We start from the raw sequence: 16256 nt of genomic DNA on the forward strand, positions 1-16256 counted from the left end.
GCCCTACACTGGGGCAATGAAAGGCACCATGCATAAACCTTAAGTGAACCTAGGGGCAGATTAGAAGTTCTCACCCAATAGGTTCACTGCTACAAGGTCATGACGAAAGAAGACGATTGGTACCTCAAAGCCTTACACTGGGGCAATGAGGGGCATCGTGCATGAGCCTCAAGTGAACATAGGGGCAGATCAAAAGCTCTCACCCGTCGATGTTTTTTAAACAAAAAAATGGGGGAGGGGGACAAACCCTGGAATTTCAATGGATTGATTAAACGTCAAAGCTCCATTGTCGTCACTCCAAAATGGTCAAGTGACTAAATCAAACAGAACATACACTCTGAGGGAGTTCCCGGAGAGATTTGTAAAAGATAGGATAAGGTTGCATGAATTATCACCTCTTTCAAAAGGACAGTCAATCTGTGTTTGCCAAAAAAATTAAATCAAAATCAAAATCACAAAATAGGAAAAGAATTTCATGAACATTGTACAACTTTCCGTTGCATTGCATTTATTTCATATGAAGTCTACATTTACCAAATTTCACGACAAAGGTTGCATGCATTTGCATCCCTAAAAATCATGTTAACTGCATAGATTTCCTACATCTAATGTCCAATCTTTTGAATTTAGGATGACCGGCCCTCTCGATGAGTCGATCTCTTGCTTTATCATAAGGGTGGACCCTTGGGTACTAGTACCTATCCCCTTCAGAGGACTTCACGTCCTCGCCTCCAGAGGACTACATGTCCTTGCCTTCAGAGGACTACACGTCCTCGCCTTCAGAGGGCCACATGTCCTCACCTTCAGAGGACTCTTGTACTCGCCTTTAGAGGACTACACGTCCTCGCCTTTAGAGGGCTACACGTCCTCACCTTCAGAGGGCTACACGCCCTCGCCTTCAGAGGACTACACGTCCTCGCCATCAGAGGGCTGCACACCCTCACCTTCAGAGGACTACACGTCCTCGCCTTCAGAGGGTCATGTACCTTCACCTTCAGAGGACTACACGTCCTTGCCTCCAGAGGACTACGTGTCCTCGCCTTTAGAGGACTACACGTCCTCGCCATCAGAGGACTCCACGTCCTCGCCTTTAGAGGACTGCACGTCCTCACCTTCAGAGGATTGCACGTCCTCACCTTCGGAGGGCCACGCGTCCTCACCTTCAGAGGACTCCTGTCCTCACCTTCAGAGGACTACACTTCCTCGCCTTCAGAGGGCTACACGTCCTCACCTTCAGAGGGGTGCACGCCCTCGCCTTTAGAGGACTGCACCTCCTCGCCTCCAGAGGACTCCTGTCCTCGCCTTCAGAGGACTTCACGTCCTCACCTTCAGAGGGTTGCACGCCCTCACCTTCAGAGGGCTACACGCCCTCGCCTTTGTAGGACTTCACGTCCTCATCTTCAGAGGGCTGCACGTCCTCACCTTCAGAGGGCTACACGCCCTCGCCTTTGTAGGGCTACACGCCCTCACCTTCAGAGGACTACACGTCCTCGCCTTTAGAGGGGCTTGTACCTTCACCTTCAGAGGAATACACGTCCTCGCCTCCAGAGGACTACATGTCCTCGCCTTCAGAGGACTATATATCCTCCCCTTCAAAGGGCTACACACCTTCACCTTTGTAGGGCTACACGCCCTCACCTTCAGAGAACTACACGTCCTCACTGTCGGAGGGCTACACACCCTCACCTTTAGTGGGCTACACGCCCTATCCTTTATAGGACTACACGTCCTCGCCATCAAAGTACTACGCGTCCTCGCCTTCAAAGGACTTCACGTCCTCACCTTCAGAGGGCTACACACCCTCATCTTCAGAGGACTATACGTCCTCCCCCTGAGAGGACTACACGTCCTTGCCTTCAGAGGGCTACACACCCTCGCCTTCATAAGACTACATGTCCCCCTTTTCAGAGGGCTACATGCCCTCGCCTTTAGAGGGCGACACGTCCTCACCTTCGGAGGGCTGCACACTCCCTCGCCTTTAGAGGGCTACGCATCCTCGCTTTCAGAGGGCTCCACATCTGCACCTTAAGAGAATTTAAGGTCCTCTGCCTTTAAATGCTTAACCGAGACTTGCACTCCCGGTTAAGGGGCCAGTAGTTTCCTTTTTTCAGTTCCTGGGCCACCCCCTGATATTGGAGGGCGCCAACTGTGCGAATACAACCAGAGAGGGAGGCTATCACGCAGCTACTATGCATACCGGGGCAAGATTTCACCCGTGCCACTGCAAAGAGACAAGTGCGGATCGTGCGCACCAACATAACCACTCTTACACAGATATGTATAACATTGCTGCTTAGCAACATTCTGCCCAGCGACTGTAATGCCGATCTCCCCCTGCGGAAGTATCAGTTGGGGTCGCGCCCACAAGACACCCAGTGGACCCGGAGAAGTCCATTAGGGCCCTGGGGTTTCCAGCTTTGGTTACGGGCCTCTATCGGTCCTACTAGGTGCCCGTACCCCCGACAAGGTCATGCCATCGCGACATAGGTAAGTATGCATATGGTTCAAACTAATTTCTTATGTCATCTATTGTTTGCAGGGATCGCGCCCGCAGGACACCCAGTGGACCCAAAGAAGTCCAATAGGGTCCTGGGGTTTCCAGCTCTGATTACGGGCCTCTGTCAGTTCTACGGAGTGTCCGTCACCCCCAGCAAGGTCATCAGGCCTCCTACTAACCGAGCTTTCATCAAGAAGTATTGTGCCCCCAGGCAGGCAGAGGGCGAGACACCACAACAGCCTGGGGATGGCCAGCAACAGGCAACAAATGCACCACTGCCACCTCCAGAGCCCCTCAGCTCATCCACAAAAAGGTTAGAGTATTGCCTACGACACATGGCCGACCAAGTCCAAATCCAAAGGTAAGCAAAGTACTAGGTCCGTGACCGACAAGTCATCATGCGTCCAGCTCAAGACGTTAAAGAAGCACTACTAGGAGGCAACCTAGTACCTTTTGGATCTATGCTTGTTATTTGATCACTTTTTATAGTAGGATGCACCTAGTTGCTCATGATCCTAGGAATTTAAATAAAACAAGCACAAGCTCGAAAGGTAGTCATACCTCACAAAATATATGTATGTGTGTTTAGGTATGAAAATACCTTAGATATGCATGTATGTAGCAAAAAGATACCTCACAATATATATATATATATATATATATATATATATATATATATATATATATATATATATGTATATATATATATATGTATGTATGTATGTATGTATGTTTAGGTAGCAAGATACCTTGGATATGCATAGCAAAAATACCTCACAAAAATATACACATGTTTAGGTAGCAAAATACCTCATGAAAAAAAAACAAAAACAAAAACAAACAAGAACAAAAAGTATATCTTTCAGCTGAAAAGCCAACATGCTTTTGAGAAGAGATAACTTCCAGCTTTTCTTTGAAAAAAATTCACTGATCATAACCAGTTTTTGAAAGAAAATGTGTATATACCTGAAGGGTGAATGCTATGAAAATTTTCCCGAACGCCCAAAATGGACTCGGATGAATGCATGAATTGATAAATGAACATGTTTTGAAAGCACTGGGTTGACTAAAATAGAGAAAATGAATCCTGAGCCTTAGTATCACATGACCGTAAAAACTTGATGCTTGAGTGTCCCCATAGATGCATGCATGACCAGTTTTGCATAAAATTTCCTAATCATCATTGTTGCATGTGTGTCATGGAAATAATGTGGGACATCCCCTTTATCCCTGAACCACTGGCCAGACCAACACCCTGACATATATCATGTCCATCCGTTCTACAAGCCTTGAGCCAAAGTCCCAACTCACCATAAACCTTACCCTAAAAAAGAAAACAAAAAGGAGAAAGTTCCCGATCAAAGAATCGGAAGAAGAAGAAGAAGAAAAAAAGGAAAATTCCCAATCAAAGAGTGGGAGAAAGCAAACAGAAGAAAGAAAATTCTCGATCAAGGATCGGAAGAAAACAGAAGAAATATGCATAAAGGTCTTTGGACCAGACAATATCTGAACAATACAGAATTGTCACCAAGTAAACAAGAAAAGAAAGGGAACCACGACCTAAAGTGGTCCTCTCCCTTTGATTGCCAACCAAAATCCTATGCGTCGGTGGCTTGTTCACCTCGCATTAAATAAAAACAGAAAAGGCCAATTGATCCATGAAAAAGTCCTATTGATCCATGATCACGCATGTAATCCTTGATTTGATAGGAAATGATTTGCAAAACCAAGTCATGACATATTTATGGTTCGGAATTAGGATGAAACACTTACCTGTGTGAGATCGATGCACTTTGAGTGATTTTCTTCTATTTTTGTTGAACCCAGTGTTTCCTCTAAATGGTCATTTAGAAGCGAAATGCTAACATCCAAAATCTCATTTATGGTTATGAAAAGATTTCATCAGCATACTCTCCTTCCCTGGTAGACACATTGCTTTTCATCCAAAAAAGCATATGTTGCTCTGGTCAGTTGGAAGTTTTGTCTCTTTACTAAAGCATGTTCGCATTTTAGTGAAGAAAACACCGAGACTATTTTAGTCTCACAAGTTATCCAGAACTACATAGGTCTGAGTTCCTCATTGAGGATACATAGGAGCAAGAGTCTCGCTTTTGTCGGCCGCCCCATAATCTCTGTCATACTGACCCTGAGGTCATGTGACATGCGGAGACAAATTATGGTCATTCCGCTCACCTTTTCGTCATTCAGACACAATCATGTCCGATGGCACGTAGAGACAAATTATGGTCATTCTGCGCCTTTTGTCATCCAGAGGCAGCGGGCCCGATGACATGCGGAGACAAATTATGGTCATTCCGCTCACCTTTTCGCCATTCAGACACAATCATGTCCGATGGCACGCAGAGACAAATTATGGTCATTCTGCGCCTTTTGTCATCCAGAGGCGGCGAGCCCGATGACATGCGGAGACAAATTATGGTCATTCCGCTCCCCTTTTTTGCCATTCAGACACAATCGTGTCCGATGGCACGCAGAGACAAATTATGGTCATTCTGCGCCTTTTGTCATCCAGAGGCAGCGAGCCCGATGACATGCGGAGACAAATTATGGTCATTCCGCTCCCCTTTTTCACCATTCAGACACAATCGTGTCCGATGGCACGCAGAGACAAATTATGGTCATTCTGCGCCTTTTGTCATCTAGAGGCGGCAAGCCCGAAGACATGCGGAGACAAATTATGGTCATCCGCACGCTTTAGCTATCTGTAAGACTTGACGAGTGATAAACGCGCAGAGACAAATTATGGTCATTTTGTGCCCTTTGTCATTCAGGAGCAGCGAGTCGAGTGATAAACGCGCAGAGACAAATTATGGTCATTGATGTGCCATCATTTTCTTCTATTTTCTAAACCCTTTTTGCACCATTTTAATTATTGATTGGTCTTAATTGTCAATTAATTAGGCAGTTTTATTATTTGGGCTCATTTAGCTAATTTGATGTTTTTAATCTAATTTCAGGAATTAATGAAACATTGGGCTTAATCTAGATTTTGGTTGTGGACTTGAAGAGGGCAAATAAAGCAGCGCTTACCTTAGTTAATTTCTAATTAGGAAATTTCGCAATTTTATTTTATGTTGTTCAGTGTTTATTTCGTTTTGGGCCAAGTATTGTAATAGGGCCCAGTGACTTTGAGTGACTCTTTTTAAATAGCTGCCTTGGGATTCGTGCAGGGCATTCTGTTATGCTATTTTCACTATTCAGAGCTTTGGTTTTAGGTTTTCACGTTTTTCTGTTCCCTTGTTGCGGTTTTCGTTCTTAATGCAAATTTCCGTTTTCTGCTTCTAATTACGAGTTCATTCTTGCTTCTTCTTCTACTTTCATTTACGTTTCTGTTCATTTACGTTTCTGCTCATTTACGTTTCTGCTTCATGTTTCATTTGTGTTTTCTGTTTGAATCCATGGAAGGTTAGATTTTCTGGTGTTGTTTCCTTTTGAGGATGAAGCCCAACTCTCTTTGAGGTTTCACTTGTAATGTTGTTTCCTGACTATTTTCCCTTCACCAGTTATCCCAAATTCGTGAATATTAATCAGTGCACGCTTCGTGTTCAATTAATTGCCTCTGAGCCTAACTTGCGTTCATGCTTAATGGACGAAGGGATAACTGGTGTATGTGGTGCCTAATCACGTATTGAAAACCCTAAGTTGATTTTCGCTTAGTAAATTGAAATAGGGTTGGATTAAGTGGTTGACTGTTAGGGACGAATTCTCCATAACCCAGGATAAGAGAATGGCTTCTGACTCAGAGGAAACAACCCGTTTTTAACATTAGTAGTTTCGTATTCCAGTTTACTTGTTCTGCTCTTTAATCACAAAACAAACAAACCCCCCCCCCCAATCGTTACTGCAAGTATATTATGAACATTTGGTTTGTCACTGCTCGTTGGGAAACGACCTTGGATCACTTCCTAGTTACTGCATTTTCATGTTTATTTGATTCGGGTACGGCCTCGATCAAATTTGGCGCCTTTGCCGGGGAGCAGTGTCCAAAGGTTCATAATAGCTAGCTAGTGTTGTGTGTTTAATCCTTTCGTGTTTTATGTTTAATTGTTAGTATTGTGTTAGTATGTGTGTTAGTGTTGTTTAGTGTCCTGGTATTTTGTTTAGTGTGTGTTCTGTTTCAGTTTTCCCATTAAGCGTTTCCCCTGTTTCAGTCTTGGGTGTTTTGTTGTGAATAGTGTTTTGCGACGGACTTAGCGACCACTTTTGCTTGCGGCAAAACAGAGTAGTAGTAGTTAGAGACGGATTTTAGCGACCACCCATGCTGAATTATTTGTGATTTTTTGTTTTAGTAGCTAGGGTTGTTATTTTTGGCTGAATGTTTTTGTGGTAACTTCTTTTAATCCATATTTTGTGGGAAAAATAACTAGAGCCTTTAGTTTGGTCAGATTTGAAAGTTCCAAAAAACTAGCAAATTTTGTGTTTGTCAAAACTTCAAACGGCCATAACTTTTGCTCCGGTTATCAGAATCGCAATTATTATATATGCATTTGGGGTAGAAAAAAATTTCCTACGCCATGGTAGCTGGCCATAGGCCGACTGAGGTCTCCATCGTCCAAAAAAAATGATTCTGTCAAAAGTTTTTTATTTTTCAAGTTTTATTCACTTATTTTTCTTAACCCACCAATTTTAGCTTTCATAGTTAGACTTTGAATTTTTGTCTGAAATTTTTTGTGCTATCTTCTCATCATTTTATAAGGTTGCTCACAAAATTTCAAGTCATTTGGATATCATTTGAGGGTAGCTGTAGTTCAAACTTGCACCTTTATTTACATGACAAGGCAACTAGTTGTGCATGCTGAATGTAGTGTATGACTAAAGGCAATCCATCTGACTTACAACCCTTTGACCCTGAGATAGATAGGACATTTCATAGATTAGTTAGGCATCATTTTATACCTTTTGATCATCCTGAGCATTCCATTACTGGTGAATCTGTGCATTCTGTTATTGGTGATTTTGAACATCCTGATTTGGAGCATTATAATTTTGAGCATTCTGATTCTGAGCATTCTGATTTTGCACATTCTGAGAACATGGCACAACCTCCACCCCGTGAGAGGACTCTAAGGGAAATGGCTGCACCTGATTTCACCTACGAAAGCTTGTGCATCCAATACCCTGATGAGGATGTCCCATATGTTCTTAAAACTGGACTAATTCATTTGCTTCCAAAGTTTCATGGCCTTGCAGGTGAAGACCCGCACAAACATTTGAAGGAATTTCATATTGTCTTCTCCACCATGAAACCCCCAGATGTCCAAGAGGATCACATATTTCTGAAGGCTTTTGCTCATTCTCTGGAGGGAGTGGCAAAGGACTGGTTGTATTACCTTGCTCCAAGGTCCATCACGAGCTGGGATGACCTTAAGAGAGTATTCTTAGAAAAAATTTTCCCTACTTCCAGGACCACAGCCATCAAGAAAGATATCTCAGGTATTAGACAACTCAGTGGAGAGAGCCTGTATGAGTACTGGGAGCGATTTAAAAAACTATGTGCCAATTGCCTTCACCATCAGATTTCGGAGCAGCTTCTTCTCCAATATTTTTATGAAGGACTCAGTAATATGGAGAGAAGTATGATAGATGCTGCCAGTGGTGGAGCCCTTGGAGACATGACTCCTGCTGAAGCCAGAAATTTAATTGAGAAGATGGCTTCCAACTCTCAACAGTTTAGCGCCAGAAATGATGCCATAGTCATTAGAGGAGTGCATGAGGTAGCTACAAACTCAGCTGCATCATCTGAGACTAAGAAGCTTGAAGGCAAACTGGATGCATTGGTTAACTTGGTAACCCAGCTGGCCTTGAATCAGAAATCTGTACCTGTTGCAAGGGTTTGTGGTTTGTGCTCCTCTGCTGACCACCATACAGACCTTTGCCCTTCTATGCAGCAACCTGGAGCAATCGAGCAACCTGAAGCTTATGCTGCAAATATTTACAATAGACCTCCTCAACCTCAGCAGCAAAATCAACCACAATAGAACAATTATGACCTCTCCAGCAACAGATACAACCCTGGATGGAGGAATCACCCTAACCTCAGATGGTCCAGCCCTCAGCAACAACAACAGCAGCCTGCTCCTTCCTTCCAAAATGCTGCAGGCCCAAGCAGACCATACATTCCTCCACCAATCCAACAACAGCAACAACCCCAGAAATAGCCAACAGTTGAGGCCCCTCCACAACCTTCCCTCGAAGAACTTGTGAGGCAAATGACTATGCAGAACATGCAGTTTCAGCAAGAGACCAGAGCCTCCATTCAGAGCTTAACCAATCAGATGGGACAATTGGCTACCCAATTGAATCAACAACAGTCCCAAAATTCTGACAAGTTGCCTTCTCAAGCTGTCCAAAATCCCAAAAATGTCAGTGCCATTTCATTGAGGTCGGGAAAGCAGTGTCAAGGACCTCAACCCGTAGCACCTTCCTCATCTGCAAATGAACCTGCCAAACTTCACTCTACTCCAAAAAAAGGTGATGACAAAAATTTACCTAACAATTTCTGTGCAGGTGAATCTTCTTCCACAGGTAATTCTGATTTGCAGAAGCAGCACATTCCCCCTCTTCCATTCCCTCCAAGAGCAGTTTCCAACAAAAAAATGGAAGAGGCAGAGAAAGAGATCTTGGACACGTTTAGAAAAGTAGAGGTAAACATACCTCTGTTGGATGCAATAAAGCAAATTCCAAGATATGCCAAATTCTTGAAGGAGCTGTGCACTAATAAGCGGAAGCTTAAAGGAAGTGAATGGATTAGCATGGGCAGAAATGTCTCCGCATTGATTGGTAAATCTGTTCCTCAAATTCCTGAAAAATGCAAAGATCCAGGTACATTCAGCATACCTTGTATTATAGGGAATAGTAAGTTTGACAATGCCATGCTAGATTTAGGAGCTTCTGTTAGTGTTATGCCTCTGTCTATTTTTAATTCTCTATCTCTAGGTCCCTTCCAGTCAACTGATGTGGTAATTCATTTAGCTAATAGAAGTGTTGCCTACCCTGTTGGTTTCATAGAAGATGTCTTAGTTAGAGTTGGTGAACTGATTTTCCCTGTTGATTTTTATATTTTGAATATGGAAGATGGATTCTCTCAAGGATCAGTTCCCATCATTCTAGGCAGACCCTTTATGAAAACTGCTAGAACTAAGATAGATATTTATGCAGGCACACTATCCATGGAGTTTGGTGATATAACTATTCATTTTAATATTCTGGATGCTATGAAATACCCATCTGAAGATCTTTTTGTATTTCGTGCTGAAATAATTGACCATGTTGTTGATGAATACATGACTGATCTTTATTCTAATCTGCATGCCTCTCACTCTTCATGCATTGAGTCTGAAATTGTACTTGATCATATATCTGAATTTGATGCTGAGAGTGAATCTGATAGTGAATTTGCGAGTGATATTGATTGCATGTCTGGTGGTGGTGTTTTACCTCTTGAGATTGATTTTATAGAGTCAGATAGGACTAACCATGTTTCAGGAAGTACACATACCTCTGACTTTCTTTATGAGGTAAAGGCTGAGAAACCATCTCCTTCTACCACTGTCCAGCCGACCACACCAGAATTGAAGCCTCTGCCATCAAATTTAAAATACGCTTACTTGGATGATAGCAAGAGTTTTCCAGTGATTATATCTGTCTCCCTTGCTGATGAGCAAGAGGAGAAGTTGTTGTCAGTTCTCAAGAAGCATAAGAAGGCTATAGACAGGACCCTTGCGGACATTCCTGGTATTAGCCCATCCACATGTATGCATCGAATAAATTTAGAGGATGGAGCTAAACCAGTAAGACAGCCACAGAGAAGACTCAACCCGGTGATTCTTGATGTAATGAAGAAGGAGATAACCAAGCTTTTGCAAGCTGGAATCATTTATCCTATCTCCGACAGCCAATGGGTGAGTCCCCTCCAGGTAGTCCCGAAGAAGATCGGCCTCACAGTGATAAAAAATGAGAAGGAGGAGCTAATTCCTACTCGGGTGCAGAACAGTTGAAGAGTCTGCATTGACTACAGGAGGCTGAACCAGGTTACCAAAAAAGACCATTTTCCCCTGCCATTCATTGACCAGATGCTTGAACGCCTAGCAGGTAAATCCCACTACTGTTTCCTTGATGGTTTTTCTGGTTATATGCAAATTACTATTGCTCCTGAGGATCAGGAAAATACCACATTCACCTGCCCCTTCGGCACTTTTGCCTATAGGAGGATGCCTTTCGGCCTGTGCAATGCCCCTGGTACCTTCCAGCGGTGCATGATTAGTATTTTCAATGATTTTTTAGAAAATTGCATAGAGGTGTTTATGGATGATTTCACTGTATATGGATCCTCTTTTGATGGTTGTTTGAATAGTTTGGAAAAAGTTTTGAATAGATGCATTGAAACTAACCTTGTTCTAAATTTTGAAAAATGTCATTTTATGGTTGAGCAAGGTATAGTTTTAGGCCACATTATTTCCAATAAGGGTATTGAAGTAGATCCTGCAAAAATTTCTGTTATTTCACAATTGCCTTACCCCTCTTGTGTGCGAGAGGTGCGATCTTTTCTTGGTCATGCAGGATTCTACAGGTGCTTTATAAGGGATTTTAGCAAAGTAGCCCTTCCATTGTCCAACTTGTTGCAAAAGGAGGTGGAGTTTGACTTTAATGACAGATGCAAAGAGGCTTTTGATTGCCTCAAAAGAGCACTGACTACCACCCCCATCATCCAGGCACCCGACTGGACAGCCCCTTTTGAGCTTATGTGTGATGCATCAAATTATGCATTGGGGGCTGTCCTTGCTCAGAAAATTGATAAATTGCCCAGGGTGATATACTATGCTTCTAGGACTTTAGATGCTGCCCAAGCGAATTATACTACTACTGAGAAGGAGCTTCTAGCCATAGTTTTTGCTCTTGAAAAATTTCGATCTTATTTGCTTGGTACCCGCATTATTGTTTATACTGACCATGCAGCTTTAAAGTACTTGTTGAAGAAGGCTGATTCTAAGCCTAGGTTGATCCGATGGATGCTTTGGCTCCAAGAGTTTGACTTGGAGATCCGTGATAGGAGCGGAGCACAAAATCTAGTTGTTGATCATTTGAGTCGGATCGAACGTGTATCTGATGCAGATTCACCTATTCGGGATGATTTCCCGGATGATCATTTGTATATACTGTATAGTATTTCTGACTCTCTTTCTACTCCCTGGTTTGCTAATATTGTCAATTATTTAGTTGCTTCTGTTTTTCCTCCCTTAGCATCTAAGGCCCAAAAAGATAAAATTAAAAGTGATGCTAAGCATTTTATTTGGGATGACCCCTACTTGTGGAAATTGTGCAGTGATCAGGTCATTAGACGGTGCATTCCAGATCATGAGACTGACTCAGTCCTGCAGTTTTGTCATTCTTCCGCACCGGGAGGTCATCTGGGTGTTCAAAGGACAGCTCGCAAAGTGCTTGATTGTGGTTTTTATTGGCCCACCATCTTTAAAGATGTGTGGAAGATCTGCAGCACTTGTGAGCAGTGTCAGAGAGCAGGAAATACACTTACATGGCGACAACAAATGCCTCAGCAACCTATGCTATTCTGTGAGGTGTTTGATGTCTAGGGTATAGATTTCATGGGTCCTTTTCCTGTCTCTTTTGGTTATGTTTACATTCTCCTTGCAGTTGACTATGTTTCAAAATGGGTGGAAGCCAAGCCCAGTAGAACTAATGATGCTAAAGTTGTCGCAGACTTTGTCAGGTCTAATCTGTTTTGCAGGTTTGGAGTGCCTAAAGCAATTGTTAGTGATCAAGGAACCCAATTTTGCAACAGGACAATGCATGCCCTGCTTAAAAAGTACGGGGTGGTACACAGGGTATTCACACCATACCACCCCCAGACCAATGGACAGGCAGAAATTTCTAACCGAGAAATCAAGCGAATTTTAGTGAAGATTGTGCAGCCAAGCAGGAAAGATTGGAGTACCAGGCTTGATGATGCTCTCTGGGCACATCGGACTGCCTACAAAGCACCCATAGGAATGTCTCCTTATCGGGTTGTCTTTGGAAAGGCATGTCATCTTCCAGTGGAAATTGAGCACAAAGCTTACTGGGCAGTGAAGACTTGCAACTTCTCTATGGATCAAGCTGGTGAGGAAAGAAAGTTGCAACTGAGTGAGTTAGATTAAATCCGCCTAGAAGCCTACGAGAATGTCAAGTTCTACAAAGAAAAGACCAAGAAGTTCCATGATAGCATGATAGTTAAAAAAGACTTCGTGGTTGGGCAAAAAGTGTTATTGTATAATTCTAGGCTTGGACTCATGAGTGGTAAGTTGAGGTCTAAGTGGATTGGTCCTTTTGTTGTTACTAATGTTTTTCCTTATGGTACAGTTGAGATCAAATGCGACTCCACAAACAAGAGCTTCAAGGTCAACGGACATCGACTTAAGCCATTCCTCACGAACCCTTCTTTAGTGGACGTAGTGGTGGAAGAGACTTCCTTACTCCACCCTACTCTTCCTCCACCATGACTTAGGGAGTTTTTCTTTTCCTATCTCCTTCTTTGCTTTTATTACACTTGTCCGATTCTCTTTGATGATTTAATTGTTTTTAATCTTTTTATTGTGCTACATTGAGGACAATGTGTTGTTTAAGTATGGGGGGGGGGAGTGTTCTTTGGTTTTGCTAGTTTTGTTGGTTTTGTTAATTTGTTAGTTGTGTTAATTTGTTAATGTTGTTAGTTTCGTCGGATTTTTAGTTTAATATTTTGGGTCAATTTGGTGTGCACGTATGACTTTGCATGTTTTTCTTTGAATTATAGGATATGTTCAAGAAATGGGTAATTGTTTTGAAAATAAAAGTTCTTGACATTTTGTGACTTGAAATCCTAGATTCTTCTCTACATGTCATGATAGTTTTGAAAGCTCAATTTGAAAGTGATGAGTTTACCTTTGTGAGAATTTGAGCCATCCATCATCATAATCATTTGGTGTGTTTTGCCCCATTGATTGCTTGCACAATAGCCTTGGCTTGATTCTTGTTGATGCGTCCTAATTCACATGCATATTTGGAAATGATCGAGGCAATTTTGTTCTTATAAGCTTCTAGCCAAATGGACTTACCTTGAATTAATTCCTTTGATAGCCCTTGTGAGCCTTGTTTCCCTTTCCTTGTTTTGAAGCTCACTACAAGCCTTAAGTGAAAAACCATGATATCACCATATCCTTAAGGAATTTTGGAGCTTTGGAATTGTTTTGGGAATAAGTGTGGGGGGTTTTTGTTTCATTGGACAACTTGTTTTGTTGGCTATGCTTCATGATGTATTTTGGGCCATACTTGATGTACATTGTATATTGGTTAAATGCTGGACATGCTGAATGAAATGTTGTTTCTCAAAGGCTATAGAGTAAAAAAAAATCGAAAAAAAAAATTCGAACAAAGAAAAAGAAAAGCAATAAAGTTGAGTGAATAAGATCTTAAATGGCACAAGAATGATGAAACTCTTGGTTCTACTCTTCATGTTTAAATTTTATCTTTACTTCTTATTTTTTTCTTAATATGCACTTATTCCCCATTGCTCCTCTATTCCTTTGGGATTTAGCCACTTATTCCATATTTCTCCATACCTTGTCCTTGGCCCCATTACAACCTTAAAAGACCTTTTGATCCTCATGTGCTTGTGTTAGTGGGTTGATTGTCAATTTTAGAATCTTGCCAAGTCTATGTGGTGTTTGCTTTCATGGGTGCTTTGAGGGTAAATAGTACCCTAGACACTTGAGAGATAGAGTGTATATCTTGTGAGGCTTTATCACTTTTCATTCTTGAGCTGATTAACTATTTTGCCATGATTGGGTTGCTTGGATGATTTTCATGAATGTCTTGACTTTTTGGATCTCCTTATGTTAGATGTTACCCATTCCTTTCATTCCTTGATGTTCATTGAGAAATATATGAATGTTTTTGTTTGTCTCTATTTGATATCCTTGGATTTTGTTCTTTGTTTCATTTTGCCCAGGAGTGCAAAAGGCTAAGTATGGGGGGTTTTGATGTGCCATCATTTTCTTCTATTTTCTAAACCCTTTTTGCACCATTTTAATTATTGATTGGTCTTAATTTTCAATTAATTAGGCAGTTTTATTATTTGGGCTCATTTAGCTAATTTGATGTTTTTAATCTAATTTCAGGAATTAATGAAACATTGGGCTTAATCCGGATTTTGGTTGTGGACTTGAAGAGGGCAAATAAAGCAGCGCTTAACTTAGTTAATTTCTAATTAGGAAATTTCACAATTTTGTTTTATGTTGTTCAGTGTTTATTTCGTTTTGGGCCAGAGTATTGTAATATGGCCCAGTGACTTTGAGTGACTCTTTTTAAATAGCTACCTTGGGACTCGTGCAGGGCATTCTGTTATGCTATTTTCATTATTCAGAGCTTTGGTTTTAGGTTTTCACGTTTTTCTGTTCCCTTGTTGCGGTTTTCGTTCTTAATGCAAATTTCCGTTTTCTGCTTCTAATTACGAGTTCATTCTTGCTTCTTCTTCTACTTTCATTTACGTTTCTGTTCATTTACGTTTCTGTTCATTTACATTTCTGCTCATTTACGTTTCTGCTTCATGTTTCATTTGCATTTTCTGTTTGAATCCATGGAAGGCTAGATTTTCTGGTGTTGTTTCCTTTTGAGGACGAAGCCCAACTCTCTTTGAGGTTTCGCTTGTAATGTGGTTTCCTGGCAGTTTTCCCTTCACCAGTTATCCCAAATTCGTGAATATTAATCAGTGCACGCTTCGTGTTCGATTAATTGCCTCTGAGCCTAACTTGCGTTCATGCTTAATGGACGAAGGGCTAACTGGTGTATGTGGTGCCTAATCACGTATTGAAAACCCTAAGTTGATTTTCACTTAGTAAATTGAAATAGGGTTGGATTAAGTGGTTGACTGTTAGGGACGAATTCTCCATAACCCAGGATAAGAGAATGGCTTCTGACTCAGAGGAAACAACCCGTTTTTAACATTAGTAGTTTCGTATTCCAGTTTGCTTGTTCTGCTCTTTAATCACAAAACAAACAAAGCCCCCCCTAATCGTTACTGCAAGTATATTATGAACATTTGGTTTGTCACTGCTCGTTGGGAAACGACCTAGGATCACTTCCTAGTTACTGCATTTTCATGTTTATTTGATTCGGGTACGGCCTCGATCATTCATTCTGCACCCTTTGTCATTCAGGAGCAGCAAGTCGAGTGATAAACGCGCAGAGACAAATTATGGTCATTCTGCGCCCTTTGTCATTCAAGAGCAGCAAGTGGAGTGATAAACGCGCAGAGACAAATTACGGTCATTCTGCGCCCTTTGTCATTCAGGAGTAGCAAGTCGAGTGATAAACGCGCAGAGACAAATTATGGTCATTCTGCGCCCTTTGTCATTCAGGAGCAGCAAGTCGAGTGATAAACGCGCAGAGACAAATTATGGTCATTCTGCGCCCTTTGTCATTCAGGAGCAGCAACTCGAGTGATAAACGCGCAGAGACAATTTATGGTCATTCTGTGCCCTTTGCATTCAGGGGCAGTGAGTCGAGTGGTGGGCGGAGACAAATTATGGTCATTCCGCACACCTTTTCGCCATCCAGAGGCGATCGTGTCCGATGGTATGCAGAGACAAATAATGATCATTCTGCGCCTTTCCATCCAGGCCCGATCGTGTCCGATGGCGCGCAGAGACAAATTATGGTCATTTTGCGCCTTGTGTCAACCAAGAGGAATGAATTCGGCAGTATCAGG

General features: G+C 42.0%; 1 non-coding gene across 1 annotated transcript; it reads right to left on the reverse strand.

Annotated features, from left to right (window-relative positions):
- Positions 1-7929: 7929 nt before the first annotated feature.
- On the reverse strand, positions 7930-8036 carry LOC114403950. The gene has a single exon (XR_003664717.1). It is a non-coding gene; the product is annotated as a small nucleolar RNA R71 (small nucleolar RNA).
- Between the last annotated feature and the right edge of the window lie 8220 nt (positions 8037-16256).

The sequence above is a fragment of the Glycine soja genome, chromosome 20 (genome assembly GCF_004193775.1).
Source record: "Glycine soja cultivar W05 chromosome 20, ASM419377v2, whole genome shotgun sequence".
NCBI lineage: Eukaryota > Viridiplantae > Streptophyta > Magnoliopsida > Fabales > Fabaceae > Glycine > Glycine soja.